This window comes from Dysidea avara, chromosome 4 (genome assembly GCF_963678975.1).
Source record: "Dysidea avara chromosome 4, odDysAvar1.4, whole genome shotgun sequence".
Classification (NCBI taxonomy): Eukaryota; Metazoa; Porifera; class Demospongiae; order Dictyoceratida; family Dysideidae; genus Dysidea; species Dysidea avara.
The window spans coordinates 47,705,668-47,726,104 of record NC_089275.1 but is presented as its reverse complement, the minus strand read 5'-3'; the positions used below and the strand labels follow the sequence as shown (position 1 = coordinate 47,726,104).

General features: G+C 37.8%; 1 protein-coding gene across 1 annotated transcript in view; it reads right to left on the bottom strand.

The window, feature by feature from the left end:
• The window catches only part of LOC136252545 (golgin subfamily A member 6-like protein 4), a 42,584-nt gene extending 22,175 nt beyond the window's left edge, over positions 1-20,409 (bottom strand). Inside the window, exon 1 of the mRNA XM_066045023.1 lies at positions 20,329-20,409. The gene's annotated coding sequence lies outside the window, so the exon portion shown is untranslated. The remainder of the gene's footprint in view (positions 1-20,328) is intronic.
• Positions 20,410-20,437: the final 28 nt, after the last annotated feature.

Below are 20,437 nucleotides of genomic sequence, written 5' to 3'. Positions count from 1 at the left end.
CATGCAAGCTCAATAGTCATGGTCTTCACACACACACACACACACACACACACACACACACACACACACACACACACACACACACACACAGGTAGCTAGAAGACAAGGAGAAGGGCTGCCAACCATAGCGAAGGCAAAGGAATTATGAAAGGCTCCCTTATAAAGTAGGATGAAGTGGCCCCTACTTGCTAGACATTGGGTGACCTGCAGCTTGAATCCTGGGATTGGAGGGATTTTTTTCTATCTTTGACCCTTTTCTGTATCACATTATTGCCCCAAGCCATGTAGTTCTGAAGTTTGTTTGGTCCGTATGTGTTAGATAATCCTAAGGCTGCAACACATGTTGCTGTCAGACCTTCAGTGCTGGTCACTGTAAAGTTGTAATACAAAGTGTAGCCATGATATTGAACTGAAATTAAAGAGCTGAGGAAGGGTAGTAAGACAGCTAATTGAGCCTTTCTCACTGGATAGTAGTATACAAAGAACATGTAACTTGCATTGGGTGAAAGAATAGTTAATATATGATTTGATATTATGTTTGTTGAGTTCAGCTAGAAGCCAACATGCTTTAGCTGTAGTCTTAGCAACCAGTACGTGTGTAAAGGTCAGCTAGCAGCCAATGTATTTGTGGCTGCAGTCTTAGCAACCAGTATGTGTGTAGAAGTCAGCTAGCAGCCAACATGTTTGTAGCTGTAGTCTTAGCAACCAGCTGGTATGTGAATAGAGTTCCACTAGCTGCAACATGTTTGTAGCTGTAGTCTTAGCAACCAGTATGTGTGTAGAGGTCAGCTAGCAGCCAATGTATTTGTAGCTGTAGTCTTAGCAACCAGCTGGTATGTGAGTAGAGTTCCGCTAGCAGCAACATGTTTGTAGCTGTAGTCTTAGTAACCAGTATGTGCACAGAGATCAGCTAGCAGCCAACATGTTTGTAGCTGTAGTCTTAGCAATCAGCTGGTATGTGAGTAGAGTTCCGCTAGCAGCAACATGTTTGTAGCTGTAGTCTTAGCAACCAGCTGGTATGTGAGTAGAGTTAACATTCCGCTATTAGCCAACATGCATGTTTGTAGTTGTGGTCTTAGTAACCAGTATGTGTGTAAAAATCGGCTAGCAGCCAACATGTTTGTAGTTGTAGTCTTAGTAACCAGTACGTGTGTAGAGTTCAGCTAGCAGTCAACATGTTTGTAGCTGTGCATCTATCAACAATCATGTTAAACCTATACCACATGTTTGCTGGCAACCTGCATAATATGCAAGTTGGTCTGCATTTGTCTAATTTATTAATCTGTCCTGGATTGGATATTCTTATGCAGTTGAATGCACTCATGCTTGAAAGCGTTGATATTTGTACAAAACAGTAGCATGTCCTGTTCACGTGACAATACAGCAGTGCAGGATATTTTATACGTCAGATATTGTCACAAACTGTTGTAACTTATAAACTGGCATCTGTATTTCAATTCACCAATTGCAAACACAGCAGAATTGCATGTAGTGGCACTGTCATGAGTAGTGGTGAAAGCGAACAATAACCTCCAACTATTGGTATCCATCATCCCATCTCTGGGTGGCTATCACATACTACTGTATTGTCCTGGTTTGTATGGTAAATAGATCATCATAGCTCATTATTTCACCACATACGATAATGTATGCTAGAATATTGTATTTACAACTGGCCTTGTCTTATACTTATATAGGACTTAAGATGCATGCACCCAGCTATAATTATATAGAACAATGCTGTATTCATGATTGTCGTATTCCATATTCATAATAATACATGTCAAACTTGACATTATTTTCTGTGATTTCTTTACAAACCTCAGCAACGTAAAGAATTTTATGACGCTACTTGAAACGCTACAGGAATTATATAGAAAGGTCACAACTTGACTGTAAGTGATTGTGAACTATATAGGCTACTAGCTTTTCCACAGAATTCAACATTCTCCTTGAGAGTATCAATTTCTTACCTAAAGAATTACAACACATGGCTTATAAAACAGAAAATTGTGTACAAGTCATGCAGTGTCTGTGCTTATAGACTTTTAAAGGTCAACATAACATGTGCACTAGTGCATGTAAAGATTTTACATTGCTGGGATGCTAAGGAGGTCTGGAGCAGATTAGTGAAATTGACAAAATTTATCAACGTGTAGAAAACTGCTGCAAGGTGATGTTGCTCTGGGGACAGAGTAACATAAAGATGCTAGTACCCACACATACATGCACACATGTACACATTCAGGCACACAAGTCCATTTCTATGATGCAGTGGATGGGTTCATAAGGAGCACTCATTTCTGGGAGTATTTTATCTACTACTCCTCTTTCCTACTGCACAATTTTATTTATCTCCTTTCCAAAATAAAGTCATCATGAATGCCTCGCTCTAGCCATGTTTGGGACCTTTGTGTGTTTACTACAATGAGAAGTGACAGTTAACACTGCATTTACATTAGCAAGATAGCACTGTTCAGTTCGACTTAGTGTGGCTGCTGCTCACACTGCACAGTCTTACTCGCTTAGTCACCTGGTTTGTACACTGTAATTATTAGTAGTGAATTTCACTAATTTCTGCCACAATAATCACTATTTTTTGTGTAGTGACGTTCACTACATGGTAGTGACATTCACTACAAAATTAGTAGTGAACGTCACTACACAAAAATAGTGAGTATTGTGGCAGACATTAGTAGTGACGTTCACTACATTTAGTAGTGACCCTCACTAGTTAGTTTTTATTGTGTATAAACACACAATTAAATAATTATCGCTGAACTTGCTAAAATTTTAGCAGCTGTTGTTTTCCAAGCTCAATTACTGCTTTTCTATTTGAAATCTTTAATCCCCACAAGAGCAACGAATGGAGAAGGACTACAGAAATGGTAACACGTATCAAAGTAATGCAATTGCCACGATAGGAAACAATGCTGTAGCTGTTTCATGGCTTTCTTTCTTGCCAAACAGTGTTTATGCGTTTCTTATTCACACTACAGCATGTTGAGTTCTAAAAATTTAATTTAATGCACTTGATGAATAACTACCATAGTGTACCGTCCTGGCCAGGTGAAACAAACAATCACGTGGGTTTGATCATTCAGTTGAGCACGGTATGGCCACCACAGTAAACTGTTGACATTGTAAAGTTGAAATTGCTGGTTGGGATAATTTGTCACTGAAGGCATGAATATGTAGTGAACATAAGGCAGAGTGCTATTGCCGCTATTTTGCAACATTTAAGGCAGATGTCACTTCTGCACCATGTACAGCCATAGAAGTGTACGAAAGGAAAAATTAACTTCGACACATTACCAATTTAATGAGCAAGTAGCAGTGTTTAGATAGATGTACACACTATGCCAAAATGTTTCTGTATGTATCTAGCTACTGTCTAATGTCACATTTTTTTGTGTGCGGATGTTTGATTGGGTTCAAGGCTCTACTGAATATGGAGTCTCACTCCTAGAAATACTGCCAACTTGAGAGCTCTGCACCTATCAATAATAGTATTATGTCCTATCCCATCCCTCCCGGGCAATGTGGGGACTGAGGCCGGGGAATTTGAATGTTTAAATATCCGACATGTCAGGCGTCAGTTAGTCTAATACCCACCCCACTCTGCGCTTATAAAAGTGTTGCCCCACCTACCACCAAGCGGGCAAATGAGGCGAAATTCCAGCCCCAGGTGTGGGGGTTTAGACGAGAAGATCAAGATATTTTATAAGTAGGAGATTAGACCAAGTGGATTAGATCTATAATTTTGCCCCAAGGTTGGGGAATTAGACTCAGCTTTTGCATCAAATCCACGTCAAATGCCTCACATTTTATCTATTCTTTTCTTATTTATTACCCGGTGGGGCCGGGAAGGGGGGCTGGGTGCACAATCCCCCTGAGACCTAATAATAAACTCGACTTACTTACTCTAGCATCACATAGCACGCAGCGTCGATCTCCTTCGGACGGTCTCGTCCATGTGTGGCCTTGACCTCGGCCCACCCTCAGCCACTCATCTCGAGCTCATCTTTTCTTGCTACGCCCGAATGGACATAAATCACGTGGTCATTCACGTGAGTTGCCACGAGGCACCCTGAGACACCGAGGAAAATTTTTGAGGAGGAAGGCATTAGGCTACGGAGCTGCATCTTCGTTATACTTGATGTACCTATGAGGTAAATGTTCATATCTTAGTGTTATTATCAATACCAGTATTGTACAGTTACTAATTACAACGCGGGGGGACTTCTATGCTGATATGCACCGCGAAGTTACCACAGAGGGACAGAACGAATTCTTGAACAACTGGAAGAGGAATAGAAAGGTGTGTATGCATTCCTGGGTGCTTGATATTTTGCTAATTGCATTTTTTCAGAGATGTGAGCTGTGCATCATGTATATATCATACATGGCACTTTTGTATGTCAGAGCATAGTGAGTGTGTGTATACCTACATTTATATTTTGTGTTTATTAAGCCTTAAGCATGCACATGTTGCGTACAAATGCAGTACAGAATAAGGTGTTCTGTAGGCTAGCTATCAACCTCTGCCAGTACTTGTCTGTACATGTGTAGCGTGTTTATTTCTGTGTAACTTTTGTATACTGTGAGTGTGTGTGAGAGAGACTGCACAGCCAGGTGGATAGAGCATCAGCTAGTAACTGTTCTTGTCTCACTTAGCGGTGTTGGGGTTGTTGTGGAACTTGGGTTCGGTGACCTCTGTATCAGACTTGGACATTCCTCCTGCAAGTTAATAGTCCAGCTCCAAGAGAATTTACCTGTGAATGCAAGACTTGCAAGTGCTTTAGTGGTATATAGGCAGGTTCACTGGACAGCAATAGTTGTGTTTTGATTTGCATACTACAGTAGGCTTTACTTTGTGTGTGTGTTTGGTGTAGTGTAATGTAGTGTTACTTTATTTAGAAGTGATTACCAATGTCTTCAATCACTTTAGAATGTGCCAACTTGTAGATGTGAGAATGTGGGCTAGTAGTACTCTACAACTGGAGTGAGGATGTCAAATGGAGTGAGGACGTTGGCCAGCAAAACTTAGATTGTTTGTAAATAATGTAAGTAGTGTTACTTATTTTGAAGTGAGTACCAATGTCTTCAATCACTTTAGAATGTGCCAACTTGTAGATGTGAGAATATTGGCCATGAATACTCTTCAACCAGAGTGAGGACATTGACAAGCAAATCTTAGATTGTTTGTTAACAATGTAAGTAGTGTTACTTATTTAGAAGTGAGTACCAATGTCTTCAATCACTTTAGAATGTGCCAACTTGTAGATATGAGAATGTGGGCTAGTATAGTACTCTACGACTGGAGTGAGGATGTCAAATGGAGTGAGGACGTTGGCCAGCAAAACTTAGATTGTTTGTAAACAATGTAAGTAGTGTTACTTATTTAGAAGTGATTACCAATGTCTTCAATCACTTTAGAATGTGCCAACTTGTAGATGTGAGAATGTGGGCTAGTATAATACTCTACGACTGGAGTGAGGATGTCAAATGGAGTGAGGACGTTGGCCAGCAAAACTTAGATTGTTTGTAAACAATGTAAGTAGTGTTACTTATTTAGAAGTGATTACCAATGTCTTCAATCACTTTAGAATGTGCCAACTTGTAGATGTGAGAATATTGGCCATGAATACTCTTCAACCAGAGTGAGGACATTGACAAGCAAATCTTAGATTGTTTGTAAACAATGTAAGTAGTGTTACTTATTTAGAAGTGATTACCAATGTCTTCAATCACTTTAGAATGTGCCAACTTGTAGATGTGAGAATATTGGCCATGAATACTCTTCAACCAGAGTGAGGACATTGACAAGCAAATCTTAGATTGTTTGTTAACAATGTAAGTAGTGTTACTTATTTAGAAGTGAGTACCAATGTCTTCAATCACTTTAGAATGTGCCAACTTGTAGATGTGAGAATGTGGGCTAGTAGTACTCTACGACTGGAGTGAGGACGTTGGCCAGCAAAACTTAGATTGTTTGTAAATAATGTAAGTAGTGTTACTTATTTAGAAGTGATTACCAATGTCTTCAATCACTTTAGAATGTGCCAACTTGAAGATGTGAGAATGTGGGCTAGTAGTACTCTACGACTGGAGTGAGGATGTCAAATGGAGTGAGGACGTTGGCCAGCAAAACTTAGATTGTTAACAATGTAAGTAGTGTTACTTATTTAGAAGTGATTACCAATGTCTTCAATCACTTTAGAATGTGCCAACTTGTAGATGTGAGAATATTGGCCATGAATACTCTTCAACCAGAGTGAGGACATTGACAAGCAAAACTTAGATTGTTTGTAAACAATGTAAGTAGTGTTACTTATTTAGAAGTGATTACCAATGTCTACAACCACTTTAGAATGTGCCAACTTGTAGATGTGAGAATGTGGGCTAGGAATACTCTACGACTGGAGTGAAGATGCCAAGTGGAGTGAGGACGTTGGCCAGCAAAACTTAGATTGTTTGTAAACAATGTAAGTAGTATTACTTATTTAGAAGTGATTACTAATGTCTACAATCACTTTAGAATGGGCCAACTTGTAGACGTGAGGACGTGGGCCAGGACTACTCTTAACAACTGGAGTGAGGCCGTCAACTGAAGTGATGCTCAAGGTTGGCCAGCAAAACTTAGATCGAGTTTAAAGAATTCTGTTGCAATGTAAGTAGCGTTACTTATTTAGAAGTGATTACCTACATTTTAATCATTTTAGAATGTGCCAACAACTTTACAATATGAAAGAACTTCTTCAACTAACGGATGTAGCAGGGTGAATGGACTTACAGCCAGCAGAGAGTACACAACTGATGAGAACAATAATTTTATGCGTGAAAATAATTATTTTTATAAAAACCGTATAATTTAATACGCAAATATTAAAGCTGGTATGCAATGATTAGTTAAATGCGGATCGCGCTGAGAAGCAACACGGGTTACGTCCTCGGTTATGGCTACGATCGTTCCAAGGAACTGTTGCTTGTTCGGAAATAGACCATTTAATCGCCGCATCATCAATGTCATAATCGGTGAGTATGAATTTATTGTGTCTCATCTCGGTTATAATCGGATATATTTTCGGATAAGCAATTGTGGGTCTTTCTGGTTTAGGGTTTTACCGAACACAACGAAAACTCGCTATTAATCTAACAATTTATCAGTACCGACTTTGGTCGTACGTTTCCTGTGAATTTTATTTCATGATTTTCATCTTGCAGTGTATCCAAGACACCATCTGACCATTTTTTGACATATTAGCTAATCTCATACTTAAAAATGTAACTCAGCGGACTGATCAGATAGCGGTTGTGTGTGACACATAGTAGAAATACTCGGCTTTTGTCTTGGATATCATTGTGGTCTGCCCTTGGTAACTCCAGCCATGTCTTAATCCATCACCCTGATCCATCCTCATTTAAACAACTGGTATCACATGAGGAGGACACAAATTGTGTACAGATACATAAATTAATATCCTAGACTTAATTACGTATGAATTCTGAGGGACTGCTATATATGTATATAATTATATTAGAGTGCATTTGGCTGTTGTCTTGATTATACCCAATAAAGCTTAAGCATCTGATTATAATTGCATTTATGTGCCAACACACACACACACACACACACACACACACACACACACACACACACACACACACACACACACACAAACACACACACACACTGTACTGGTCATGAACTGCCTTATTGGTAGGTTGTCCCGTTGGTGATTGTACTTGGTTGTATTTGCCCCGGGCCTAGTAAATAAATAAAATAAATAAATTAAAAAACACCTAATCCCTACTCTTCAGTCTATAGCATTAGGGATTAGATGTCCACTAGTATATCTGCAGGTATAGGCAACCTCCCTTGTTTCACAACTTTCAGCTGTTCCTTTGTTTCCCTGCTTTTTTTTGTTTTTTAATCCCTAATCCAGCTTAAAATTCCTAATTTTTCCTTCTACTTGTTGTATAATAGTGAAGTGCTATATTAAACTGACAAGATGAATATTGTTCAGCTGAGCTCACTTTTGTAAACTCTAGAAAGTTCAATGTCAGTACTTCATGCATATACTGCACTTTAAGGTTGTTAAGGTATAACCAAGCCCTAAAGTGCCTTCAGTTAGCTAGTTCAGTGTGACCCTAAATGCTTCCAACAGATTGCTACAAAATTTTAATTTTTTTTAATTCAATGGAATTGACTAACGGTCTGATGCCTTCAGACAAGCATAACTCATTAACTGCTAAAGCTACGGGCCGGATTTTTTCACTGTTCAATGTCACTTTGTCCTGAGATGTGCTTTTTAGCATACCGCAGTATGTGCAATGAAGCATTCAAAGGCATCACCTTTGTCCTCCTTTGTGTCCCATTTCTTTTTGCTGACAGCTAAAGGTGTCAATTCGTGGTAGCGCGATGGCTTCCCTATATGGGAATTGTCATATTTTCCATGGTGCCTGGATTGATTGCGGAGGTATTTCTCCTACTGTTCTTAAATATCTTTTAGCGTTGTAAAACGGGCTTAACATTGCTTAAAGCAAAGCATAATGGTCACTGTCACTTTCGAGTTAATAATTGATAGCTGGGGCACTTGAATCATCCATATTGTCATGGTGACTGGATTGATTGCAGAGGTGCTTCTCCTACCTGTTCTTCATCTGTAGCACTGTGTAATGGGCTGAACATAGCTGAAAACAAAGCATAATAGCCACATCACTTTCAAGTCAGTCTGGTGCCATCCTTTCTTTTGATGCAGTATGCGTGGGTTCATCAGTCATAATAATGTTACAAAATACTGTATTTGACCGGTTAATAGCCGCGGCTCACATAATAGTTGCCCCCCGGATAGTAGCCGCTTGAATTACTGTCATAAGAGCCACCCTCGGATAAGAGCTGCGGCTTGCATCTGAATATGCTGGTTCAAGTGCTGATGACACACGTTTGAAGGAGAAACTAAGCAAAGAAGTTATTTTAAGCCTGGAAATAGCATTTCTGAGAGGAGCCAAGTGGATTAACAGTATTAAAGGATGATTATACAAGGTCAGCCGTTTGAAAATCCGTATAAACACTGCAGGTTACTGCCACACAAGCTCATAGTAGCCGCCCTCAGATAGTAGCCACCTTTGCATAGTACCTGCAACATTTTAAAGTTATAGTATCCGTGGCTATTAACCGGTAAAATACAGTAAATATAAGGAAAAATTAAGGATTCAAGTTTGATTATAGAAAAAGTAGGGAAGCAAGGAGGTCACCTACACCTGCAGGAGTTAATCCCTAATTCTATCTACCTACCATGACTCAATTAGGGATTAAATGTCCCCTAGTATATCTGCAGGTGTAGGCAACCTCCCTTGTTTCCCTATTTTTTTCTATGATCCCTAATCAAACTTAAAATTCTTAATTTTCATCATTAAATAATTGTTTCTGGTACTTAATCACACATGTAGACAAACATAAAGCTCTATCATGAGGTGCAGTTATACAAGAGAAGAGTTCGTCAACTGTGCTAGACTCTAATTTTCGCATGGTATATATGACCAATAGCAACGCTGCGCTTATCAACAAAATGGTCTTCTGCAGTATGGAACTTGTGCTCCACATGAAGGAAATTGGATTCCAAATATTAGTACACATCACATGGTGACTACAAATCACACCACCCCAAGAGAGTAAATTGACAGAGTTTTTTATTAAATGTGTGTGCTTAACAAGTATATGTTAATAATTTATAATTTTCTTGGAAGTTTTATTAAGGGAATATACCTAACAACCAGACTCTATGGTAATAGTGTGACTGCTCTATCAATCTTTAATGGAGTTGAATTGTGCAAAGTGTAGATCTTCTTACCATTGTTAGTGTTTAAGTGTACACATGTAGTTAACAAGGTTTATGCTTCACCAGTGTCAGACCTGCATTCACCCAGTGACATTTAAGGAGTTGAGTACCTTTTGTTTATTACTGAAGATATTGATCTGTGTATGGTTCTGTTTATCTGTGTAGTCATTCTATTGGTTGTGTTTATTCTCCTCCAGATGAACAAGTGAAGAACTGGTTTATGATGTAATCCTACACGTCTACACTTCATGTTGGTGACACCATCTTGATTGTGGCCGCAGAAATATGACCAACTAGCATATGTTTGGCTACCGATGTTGACATGTCCACCATATACAGGTATGTACATGTTCTATGAGTCAGGTATATATATTAGTGTATGAATAGGACTGGAGACCACTTAGTTATCTAAACTGTTATCATGAAGCAGCAAAATTTCTACCAGCAAAAATTTCCATTTATACTGTAGTTGTTTCAAACTGACTAACTTGCACAGAAGTATTGTACAGGTGAATAATTCAGTACTGTAGTACTGTGTATTAAGGATCATGGAGGTTTACATATTCTCACATAAAAGAAACCATTCTCACAGTACCTTTACCATGCCTTGGCAGTATTGATGAGTTACTGTATAACCAAGCCCAAAAGTGTCTTCAGTGTGACCCAAAATGCTCCCAACAAGTTGCTACAAAGTTTTATTATTTTTAATGTAGAGGAATTTTCTGCTGATTGACTAACTTACTATTGCCTTCAGACAAATGTAACTTGCTAACAGCTAAGGCCGTGAACTAGATTTGTTTACTGTTAGACATCACTTCAGCTTGACTGGTGAAGTTTAACATATCACAGTATGTACAATGTGTACTAACTTTTGTCCTCCTTTGTGTATAGTAAAGAAACTGCACAGTACATCCATACAGTATGTGAAACCTTGTGTATTATGTGGTATTATTTATAATTTGTACACATCAGATGTGTTTGGTTTTGTCAAGATTTCTGTTGCTAGAAATGTGTATATGTGGCAGTGTGCGGTAGTGTATGTACGTGTATATGAGATGTGGTAGGTCACTAACAATGCTTTGTACCCTAGCAGATTGGTAGAGTATAAGCCTAACAGTTTGGTGTATAACGTAACAACTGACATTTTATACAGTGTGACGGACCTTCACTGCAGGCCCTACCATTATTATCATATAGTAATTGTGTACCGTATAGCGGGGAAATTTTTGGAAAGGTTAAATTTTCAAAAAAGAGTGCTTGATTGAAAATTTGAAAAAATGTTTTCGAAACAATGCCTCTTTACTGCACCACACCATAGATGATATTTTCGAAAACAAATAGTTATTTTCGAATTTTTCGAACATTTCCCGATATATGGTATTGCATAGAGTAAGTGAATGAAGTGTTATATTAAACTAATAGGATGAGTGTTCTCATTTTTCTCAATACTGGATAGCAAGAATCTCGACGTCAATCCTTCATGTATTCATTGAACTGGTAGTTCATTTCCACCCATACACCACTTTTTCATGTTATTACATGTTTTGCTTAACTCATCTTCTCAGAAAACACTGCTAATACAGTGCCAGAAATAAGAATTAATCATTGACTGGTCAAATGTTCTAGCAAGATTATATTTGGTAGGCCATTTCCAGATTTGATTGGCCATCTTGTCTCCTGGGAACAGCAAGTGGTATGTAGCTGATGTGCTTCTGAGGACAGCATCACAGGATATTATACTATTGGACACCACAAGCAATCCTTCACAGATCACCAGCATATGGAACACCTAGAAACACTTCTAACTCCACCACGTACATTTTAGGAGCCCATTTTCATATGGGCTCTTATTAAATTTGTTAATCAAAATGTGTGCATTAACTAATTTGCATGTATTCTATGACTAGCTACCTTACAGCATGATGACTAAGATAAAGTACGAGAGCTACGAATATATATCAGGTTAAACACCACGGCTTTGGTAGTAACCACACCTCATCTATAGAAGAAACGTGCTCCAGTAAATGTAGTAACCACCACAGTGATTCGGCTACAGCAACAACCGTTACCATCCTTTACGTTATCCATGTCGAGCCAGCTTGCCCTTGGCCATGAGATTATGATATGATTTATCATCTGATATTGCTGGTTTCCATTGTTTTACTTTAAGATTGATCGCTCTCTGCTCAGTATATCCCTGATGTCAGTGACGTGGAAAGGGGCATCACTCCTGGCCAATGTGGCTCAACTGGATCCCACCAAAAACTAGACACAAGTCACTTTACTCAGTAGACTCGAATATCCTCAAATGTACATAGTCTAAATGCTTCCAATCTTCCAAAGTCTTCGCAAAACAATGAAGTTTAAATCTACTAATACAATGTGTGCACCAAAATATTGAGACCTCAACAAGTCTCCTGTCATCTGTGGTCACGTGGTAACATCAGATGGGCACTCCATCATCACTGGGACGTTGAGCAGCTGTGAGGTACGATATCAGCTTGATGTGACATCTGTTATAAGTTGCTTGATTTTTAATTTGTGAGCTTCTACCAACTGTCTTGCTGCTTGTCGGACATTTGACTGACCAAACCTCCAAATAGTCAGTCAAAACGTAATTTTTCTTGGAAGTGACCAATGGCCAACAGTTATTTCTGGCACTGTAATATATAGTAGTACACAAGTAGTACACATGTAGTTAACAAGCTTTATGCTTCAGGAAGTACATTTAAGAGTTGTGTACCTTTGTTTATTACTGTAGTTTTTATCTGTGTGTGGTTCTGTTTCTCTGTGTAGTCATTCTATTGGTTGTGTTTATTCTCCTCCAGATGAACAAGTGAAGAACTGGTTAATGATGTAATTCTACACATCTACACTTCATGTTGGCGACATCAACTTGAATATGGCTGCAGAAATGTGACCAATGAGTACATGTTCAGCTACCGATGTTGAGATATTACCATATATGACCATCAGATATTTTACTCTTCAATACAAGTGTACAGGGTAGCATTATAACTTTTTAGATATGGATTGTGGTCACCACATGTGGTCTCCACAAAGCACCAACAAAATACCTTAATGTGTACAATCTATAAGGCAAAGCTATTCTCTAGATTAGTTAGTTATTACTAGCCTATTATATGCAAACTAGCATTGGTGTGGTTATAATAGAATACTTTGGAGTTGATTATAATAAAATTAATACCTAGAATTAACTAAACTCAACCCATAAATGTAGAATGGTCTTTTGGTGATTCTTTTTTGGTTGTTGTGACCATAGGCGTATATTTTTAGATAGGAAGCTGGCTGTAGTTTAGTGTTGAAGAGCAAAAAAAGTCAAAACCTAATAAGAATGGCTGCCCTCTACTAAATAATAATTTGTATCACTGATAAAGTACATAAAATCCTTATTCACAACTTCATAGTTTGCCACACTGCTTCTCTGAATACTGCGACTGCTTTATTAGAGTAAGTGACTGCTCTATTAGAGTAGCTATCTCAATCTATTTTGAATTTAAAACTATAAAATCACAAGGGGGCTCCAGCTCCGCTTGCCCCCCGCGTTGCTACGTCTATGGTTGTGACTCAATGTGGTCCACAATCTGATCATCCATTTTTAGTAACAAAAAAAAGAATCGCCTAACCATTCAAAAAAATTCTAATAAGTGCCAACTGTTGTTTGTAATGAAGCAGTACCGAGGGTAATCTGCTATGGATGGATTTGTACTAATTTTCATGGTAAGTTGGACTAAACGTATAAATTGTTGTAACATTAAGTTTCAAGTATCAAAAAGTCCACTACTAGCTTCTCACTTCAATTACTAATATTTGGTGAGGCAGCTGCCTCACCTGCCTACATGGTAGGTACGCCCCTGCCATCTATGCTACATAACAGGTATTAGCCCATTGAGATTCATTTTAAGACTGTGATTATGTTTGTATAATTATAAGAAACAATTCACTGTAACCTGAAATGCCTGTGTTGTGGGGTGGCACCCAAATGAAGAGAGTGTGATACTACAGAGCCTGAGGGTTTCTAAGTTCCATAGAACCCTGTGTTTTGAAGTATGACTTATTTAGACCACAACCATCCTATATGGTGATAATCTCAAGTAGCATTCTTTGTTATTCCATTGAGACCCATAGGCTGTGGTCTCACAAATGTCATGTGAAGTTCTTTACCTATTGCTATAGTTTTACTGTTGGGATGATCACTGCTGCTTGTGTGACAACGTCAGGGTCAGTGAATTGTTAGGTTGAAAATTTAGTATCTTTAGTTGATAGTTTGTCTATTCCTTTTATTGTGGATAGTATACCATAACTGTATGGAATTTATCGTGCAGTATGGTATCCACTATAGTTGAATCATACAACCAAAAATCAGTATTGCAATACCATTGTGGTACCTTAGCAGTATTAGTTACTCTATAGGTAGAATTAAAAAGTATCTTCAAATTGCAGTTGCTATTGAATTGTATTTTTTTATTTTGTGGAAATTTCTACTCAATTAAGTAATGCCTTTAGGCATTGTAACTCAATAACAGATGAGATTATTATGTTATTTCACTGTTAAAAAGTTATTTTATATAGCCCGATGGGTACATTTTGGCATACCACAGTACATATAATGCACACACCATGGACTTACCTTTAAGTTGTATCTTATTTCTTTTCTTGCCAGAGCAAAATGTTGACTTGTAGTAGTGTATCTATGGCTTTGTGTTAAATTAAACTGTAGTTTTTTAACCACATCTCCACCAGTTGAAGTAAGCAGATTGTTAACTTCTTCATGTTTAGGACTGTGTATTGGGTAGAACATAATAGCATGTACATACCTTACAGTAGGTTCCTGGTAACATACATGTCACATGGTTAACATTTACAGTAGGGTAAGGAAAGCTGTCCCGGGTAGTCTATTAGAGCAACCCATGGCCAGTTAGTAAAACCTTGACAGTGGAGGAGGATTACTTCAAATGTAGTCACAAGCAATAAAATTGTGTAGATGTACATATGTGTATACAGTATTTGTATACAAATAATCATATGTGTGCAATATTAGGAAGGGGAATGCAAAAAACATGTACGTCATGTGGGCAGAAATACCACATCAGCCATGGCAAGTGTAGTAAATGTAAAACGAAGTTTATTTCAAAAAAGAAGCAACCCGTGTCACCATCAAAACTACAACCATAGATAATAGAGTAAAGGGATAGGAAACGCAATAACGTGACGTCACAAAATATGTACATTTCTATTGGAATTCCGTGTAGTACGTCACGAACATACTCGTTACGCTTGCTGCGCTTGTATCAAAGAGAAACAAATTGTTGTAACGACAGAATTTTGTAACCAACGACTGTGAAACTTTGCTACAGTGAACTCAAGTAAGTAATCGAGGGAAATAGGATGGTACCAACCCTCAAGGAAGTTATACGCAAAATTAAAGGAGATTGAAAGTGAAAAAAAATGGCCCAAAAATTACTTTAAACCACTTTACTTTCTTCGTAAATATATTCTATCCTTTTAACTGTGATAAACCTATTCCTTACCATTTAACAGAGGGAACCAGAGGAAATATCGGAGCAAAACAGGAACTGTTGCTTGAAGAAACGACTAAGTATCTTCCATTTTTAACCAAAAGTTTAAACCACCTTGCAGTACAACGCAACGGTAAAAGACTGTGTTGGTGACATGCCTAGTTTACCACAAGATTCGAAAGTGGAACCGGCTATAAAAGAAGCGGTATGGATGAGGCATGAAGGTACGATGAGCGAAAGTGTGACAGCATGTAACAATCACGGTTAATGCGATACGCTTTGTTACAAAATCTACGGTCTGAATTCTCTCGCCAAAATCTCTCACATAGGCCTAAATACTTACTGTAGTCTGTTGGATTACTATTTACGCTGCTTAGAACACTAATTCTCACAAAACTGTCTTGTCCTTTCAAGTCACGCGTAACGGAAATCAAACCGGAAATCGCATGCGTTTCCTATCCCTTTACTCTATTATCTATGCTACAACGGAAGCACATGGGTCCAATATGGAAAGGACTAATGTTGAAGGTTTGCAAGTGTTTCCAATTTCTACATTAGTTCTTATTACATATCTGTCTGTCATGTCAAAATTGGCTCCTTAAAGGTGTTGGGACTGTTAAGCAAGCTCTGACATTAAAATTGTTGTTTCATGACACATTTACTAGGATTATTTCCATGTGCATTGTGTGTAATTGTGTGTAAGACAGAGTCTTTTATACGTATTTGATAATGGTGACCAATAAATTACATGTGTACATAACCATTGTATATGTGACTAGCATTGATGTAGGTGTGGTTACGTATAGCTACCACATTTTTGTATGATTTTGGCATGAGACCAACAGCTACAAATGTATGTAAAAGGAAGTTACAATAACATATTACTATAATGGCTGCTATCAGAAGAAGTGTGGTTTTAAGCAATAAAGCAACTGTGCACTGTAGCTCTTAAGTTTAAGATTTCTAATCTACTGTGGCTATAATAAACATTGTGTGATCATTCATACATACATATGTGTCATCAAATACGATCATACACATGTATGTGCATCATTTCATGTTTCCTGTGAATGTGATGCGTTGTAAAACATTTATGTAAGGAGCATTTTATTGTCCTCAATATGAGGAGCAGTATTTGTAAGGTCAATAACTTATGTGCATGATTTCCAATATACACGTAGGCTCTTCAGCTGCACAATGGTCAATATGACATAGCAATACTGGCGTACAATCACAATCGCAAGCGGGACAATGTGACAACATTTGGGACACCTGGGACAGGGAATAATTTCTTTAATGATCATTCAGATGTTGTGGGCATGTTCTTATGATGAAAAATAGTAAGATGTGATATGTATATTTGTATGTACACTGTGGCACTGCATATTTGTATTTTCCATTCTTCTTATATAGTGGCTGGCAATGGACCGTCTACTTCTCAACAACCGTAAGTATTTATGCTAATAACGACACTACATATTTACTTCAATATTATGTAGTGTCTGGTGATGTAATCCCTCCAAGGAATGGTAAGTATTTATGCTAGTAAAGACGCTACATAATTGTTTCAATATTTTGTGGTATCTGGTGATGGACTGCCTCCAGTGAACGGTAAGTATTTACAAAGACACTAAGAATGGCTGGCTTTGAACTAGTGGTAAGTGTTTTCATATTTAAAAGGTAGTATACAACTTTAAAGGTACAAACACTGTAAACAGGAAAGCATATGTGACCACATTTTACAAAACCGATCCAAATCGCACATCAGGTAAAATCAAATTAACGCCACAAGTGGATAGCTCCATTATCGTATTATTAGCTTTGACACTCAGTACTACTCAAACTGCTTGGGTCTGGTTTTAACAGATGTCTTTTCTGGGTGGTGTGGAGAGCTCGAATGGCAGTTTCTGGACCTGGCTTGGCAAAAATCATTGGTTTACTGGTGATAATGTTGGCCAGACATTTTTTCTGTTGATTTTGCTACATATCATTCACTAAGGAGCCAGCACAGCCCTGTAATCTCATGACTGGACTCCAATCATGGTCTGCCTCCATTTTGAAGTCTATTTCGTGCCCCCACCATCCCCCACCCCTTTTGAGCACTCGTGATACTACTTTGCTCATCCAACTCCTCAGATTTTCTATATTATTTGGCAAGAAACTACAAGCAGCTACAAGTACTGGAAGTGGTCTGAAAGGTATGAAATAGATTGATGTGTTTTCTGTGTAAATTTCATACGCGTGCTTGCTATCCTTGGCGAATTATGCTGACTTGAATTCTTATAACCGTTTATCTCAAAACTTCTAATGTGCGATTTGGATCATTTTTCCAAAATCCATTCGCATATAAGGTACAAGGTAGATTTTAAATTACAGCTCAAGCACCTATATAATGCTACTAAGCAGCAGATACTCAACAGGTTAATGACATATAATTTATATATCATCTTACCACTGCCTTCCTTGCCAGGGAAAAAAAAGCAATAAAAAGTTAGCAGTTCTAATCACACAACTGCATAGTAGGGATGCCACGATAGTCGTGACATAAAGCTTCATGATATGATATGGCATAGGCTTCTTTATGTCGTGACATAAATATCTCCTAATAATGCACACTTTTCCATTCATTTTGATCAAATTTGATACAATAAATATGAGAAAAATTGACAAATAAGTATGGGCAATGTTGGTTGTCGATGTCATAATTAATATTAATGATGTTTAAGTTGATATTTTTGCATGTTTAAATCAAAATAGCTATACAGTTTCATAAGTAACAGTTTCAGTTGTGAAACGTTAATTATGTCGTGACATATGACATGTGACATAAACCTCTATGACATATGACATAAACATTTCTATGTCGTGGCATCCCTACTGCATAGTTAGTTTACTGTGTGTATATTGTGCTCGTGTACAATGTACATGTGTGAACGTGCAAAATGTACATCCTGCTATAACACTATCAGCAATGGTCTCCTAGCATCCACCTTGTTGCTATTTTACATAGCAACCCTTAGCAACCACCTCGTTGCTATGGTAAAGGGTGCTATTCCTTGTAGTAAAACTCTAAACTCTATAGCTAGTTGTCAAGTAAGTAAAATCACAATAACCAACATGGATAGATAATATGCAGCAGTATTGCAGATTATTTCTGTTAAGGCTAGTTCTGTTGGCTAATCATTTCAATGGTACATAATTTTTTTTTGTTAATTTTACTCAGTGACTGTCAATGTTGTGAGCACTACAAGAGGCTGGACAATGTCACAAGATCGAAGTATGTCATAATTGTGTACCACTTGTATGTATCATCCAATCATCATTCAGGTAAAAAGAGAAGATGTCGTTGTGGTCTGTGTGAGGGATGTAAAGCCAGTAACTGTAACATTTGTAAATATTGTAAAATACCAACACTAAAGAGGCATAAAACATGTATGTATGTTTTTAAGTTGATCAGTTGACAAAATACAATATTCATTTAATACTTCTATAATGATTTGATTCAACGAAAATATAATTTAATTGTCAGTCTTGCTATCACTACTGCTGTATGCATAATCTGATTGTTCATATTTTAACTCTTCCTGCTCACGGAGATCTTCTACAGTTCTATCGTGGAATAACATTGCTCCTTCTTTCAACATTCCACAGCTCCAGCTTTTGCTTTTCTTAGGATGGCAATTTTTCCCAGGAGAAATCTTTTCTCTACTCTTACACTGATATCAGCCAAGTGTAGTATCCTAAGTGTGATAATTATATAGATACAAGTGCATCATCATCAGTCATTTATACAAAACAAAAATTTTACGTGTTGTATAGTTAAGTATATACACATCATAGAATTTCTTAAGTAGTTTCATATAAATTAAGCATTAATATAGAGTGCTATATGATGTACGAACCTCAAGTTCTACTATCACCATCATCGTGCTATTGATCATGGTTAGTTTCAACTGTGCACAGCATACTTTCGGTCACTGCAAGAAACAACATAATTATATACATAATAGCATGGAGTACTGGTGTGTATTATTCTGTATGAGTAACTGTTTTATTAGAGTGTTTTGATCACATGTTCTCTTGTTCTTGTATATACACACTTGTCTATAACACTTTTGTGCACCCATACAACACACTATCCCAGCCTGTTCTTATTGTGTCAGACATCAGTGAACAGAACACTCATCATGACCATGTAGCCAGTAACAACTATTAGCTGTTAACATTGCTACATGTACAGGAGGATCTTCATGGATTTTGTGAAGGCAAGGCTTTTACAACATGAAGATCTGAGGGTGTGATCTCTAGTGGGTTGTTACTGTATAAACATATACTGTAAGTGGAGTCATTGTGGGATTAGCCATTTTGAAATTGTCACACAATGTTAAAATAAGTGTGGAAGACTGAACAAGTTTTTGTTCAGTGAAGAGCAGAAAGCTTGCACTGTAGTACTGGTAGTTTTGGAACATGGCATGATGGCAAATTCAAGGGGGTATTCTGATCTGTGTCCTTCGCCAAACTCGCTTTGACCCTTGACTTTTACTGAAAACGCATTAACTCTTGACTAAATTCTAGTAAAATTACATCTAAGCTGTTGCCTAAAAGTATCAATCATGCCTGGTATACACTTTACAAACTGTGTTGTTCTTTAACCAGCTGCATGCAAATTTCCACCTTTTGACTTTCACGTTATGGCTGAGTACGGAGATCAAAGAACAAGTGTCATCCCCTTGCAATCTTAAATGTGACTCACTCTTCACAAGGAGAATGAATAGTCATACTTACTTCAGTCAAACGTGAAAATGCATGTTGGAACCTGGACGCCGTGGTCTCAGAGTGTGCAGCACCTCGTCCAGCCCTAACTTCGGGTTGAAGCTAGCTCGCAGAACTGTACTCATGATGATACCATATAATGTGCTAATCATAGGTAATGTATACCATACCTCTTAATACTTCAACGAAATGTAGCCAGTTGGAGGCATATATCGCTTCGCCAGTTCGTCACGATCCTCGTCACGATCGAACAATCTTGAGTCACAACTCAAACCCACA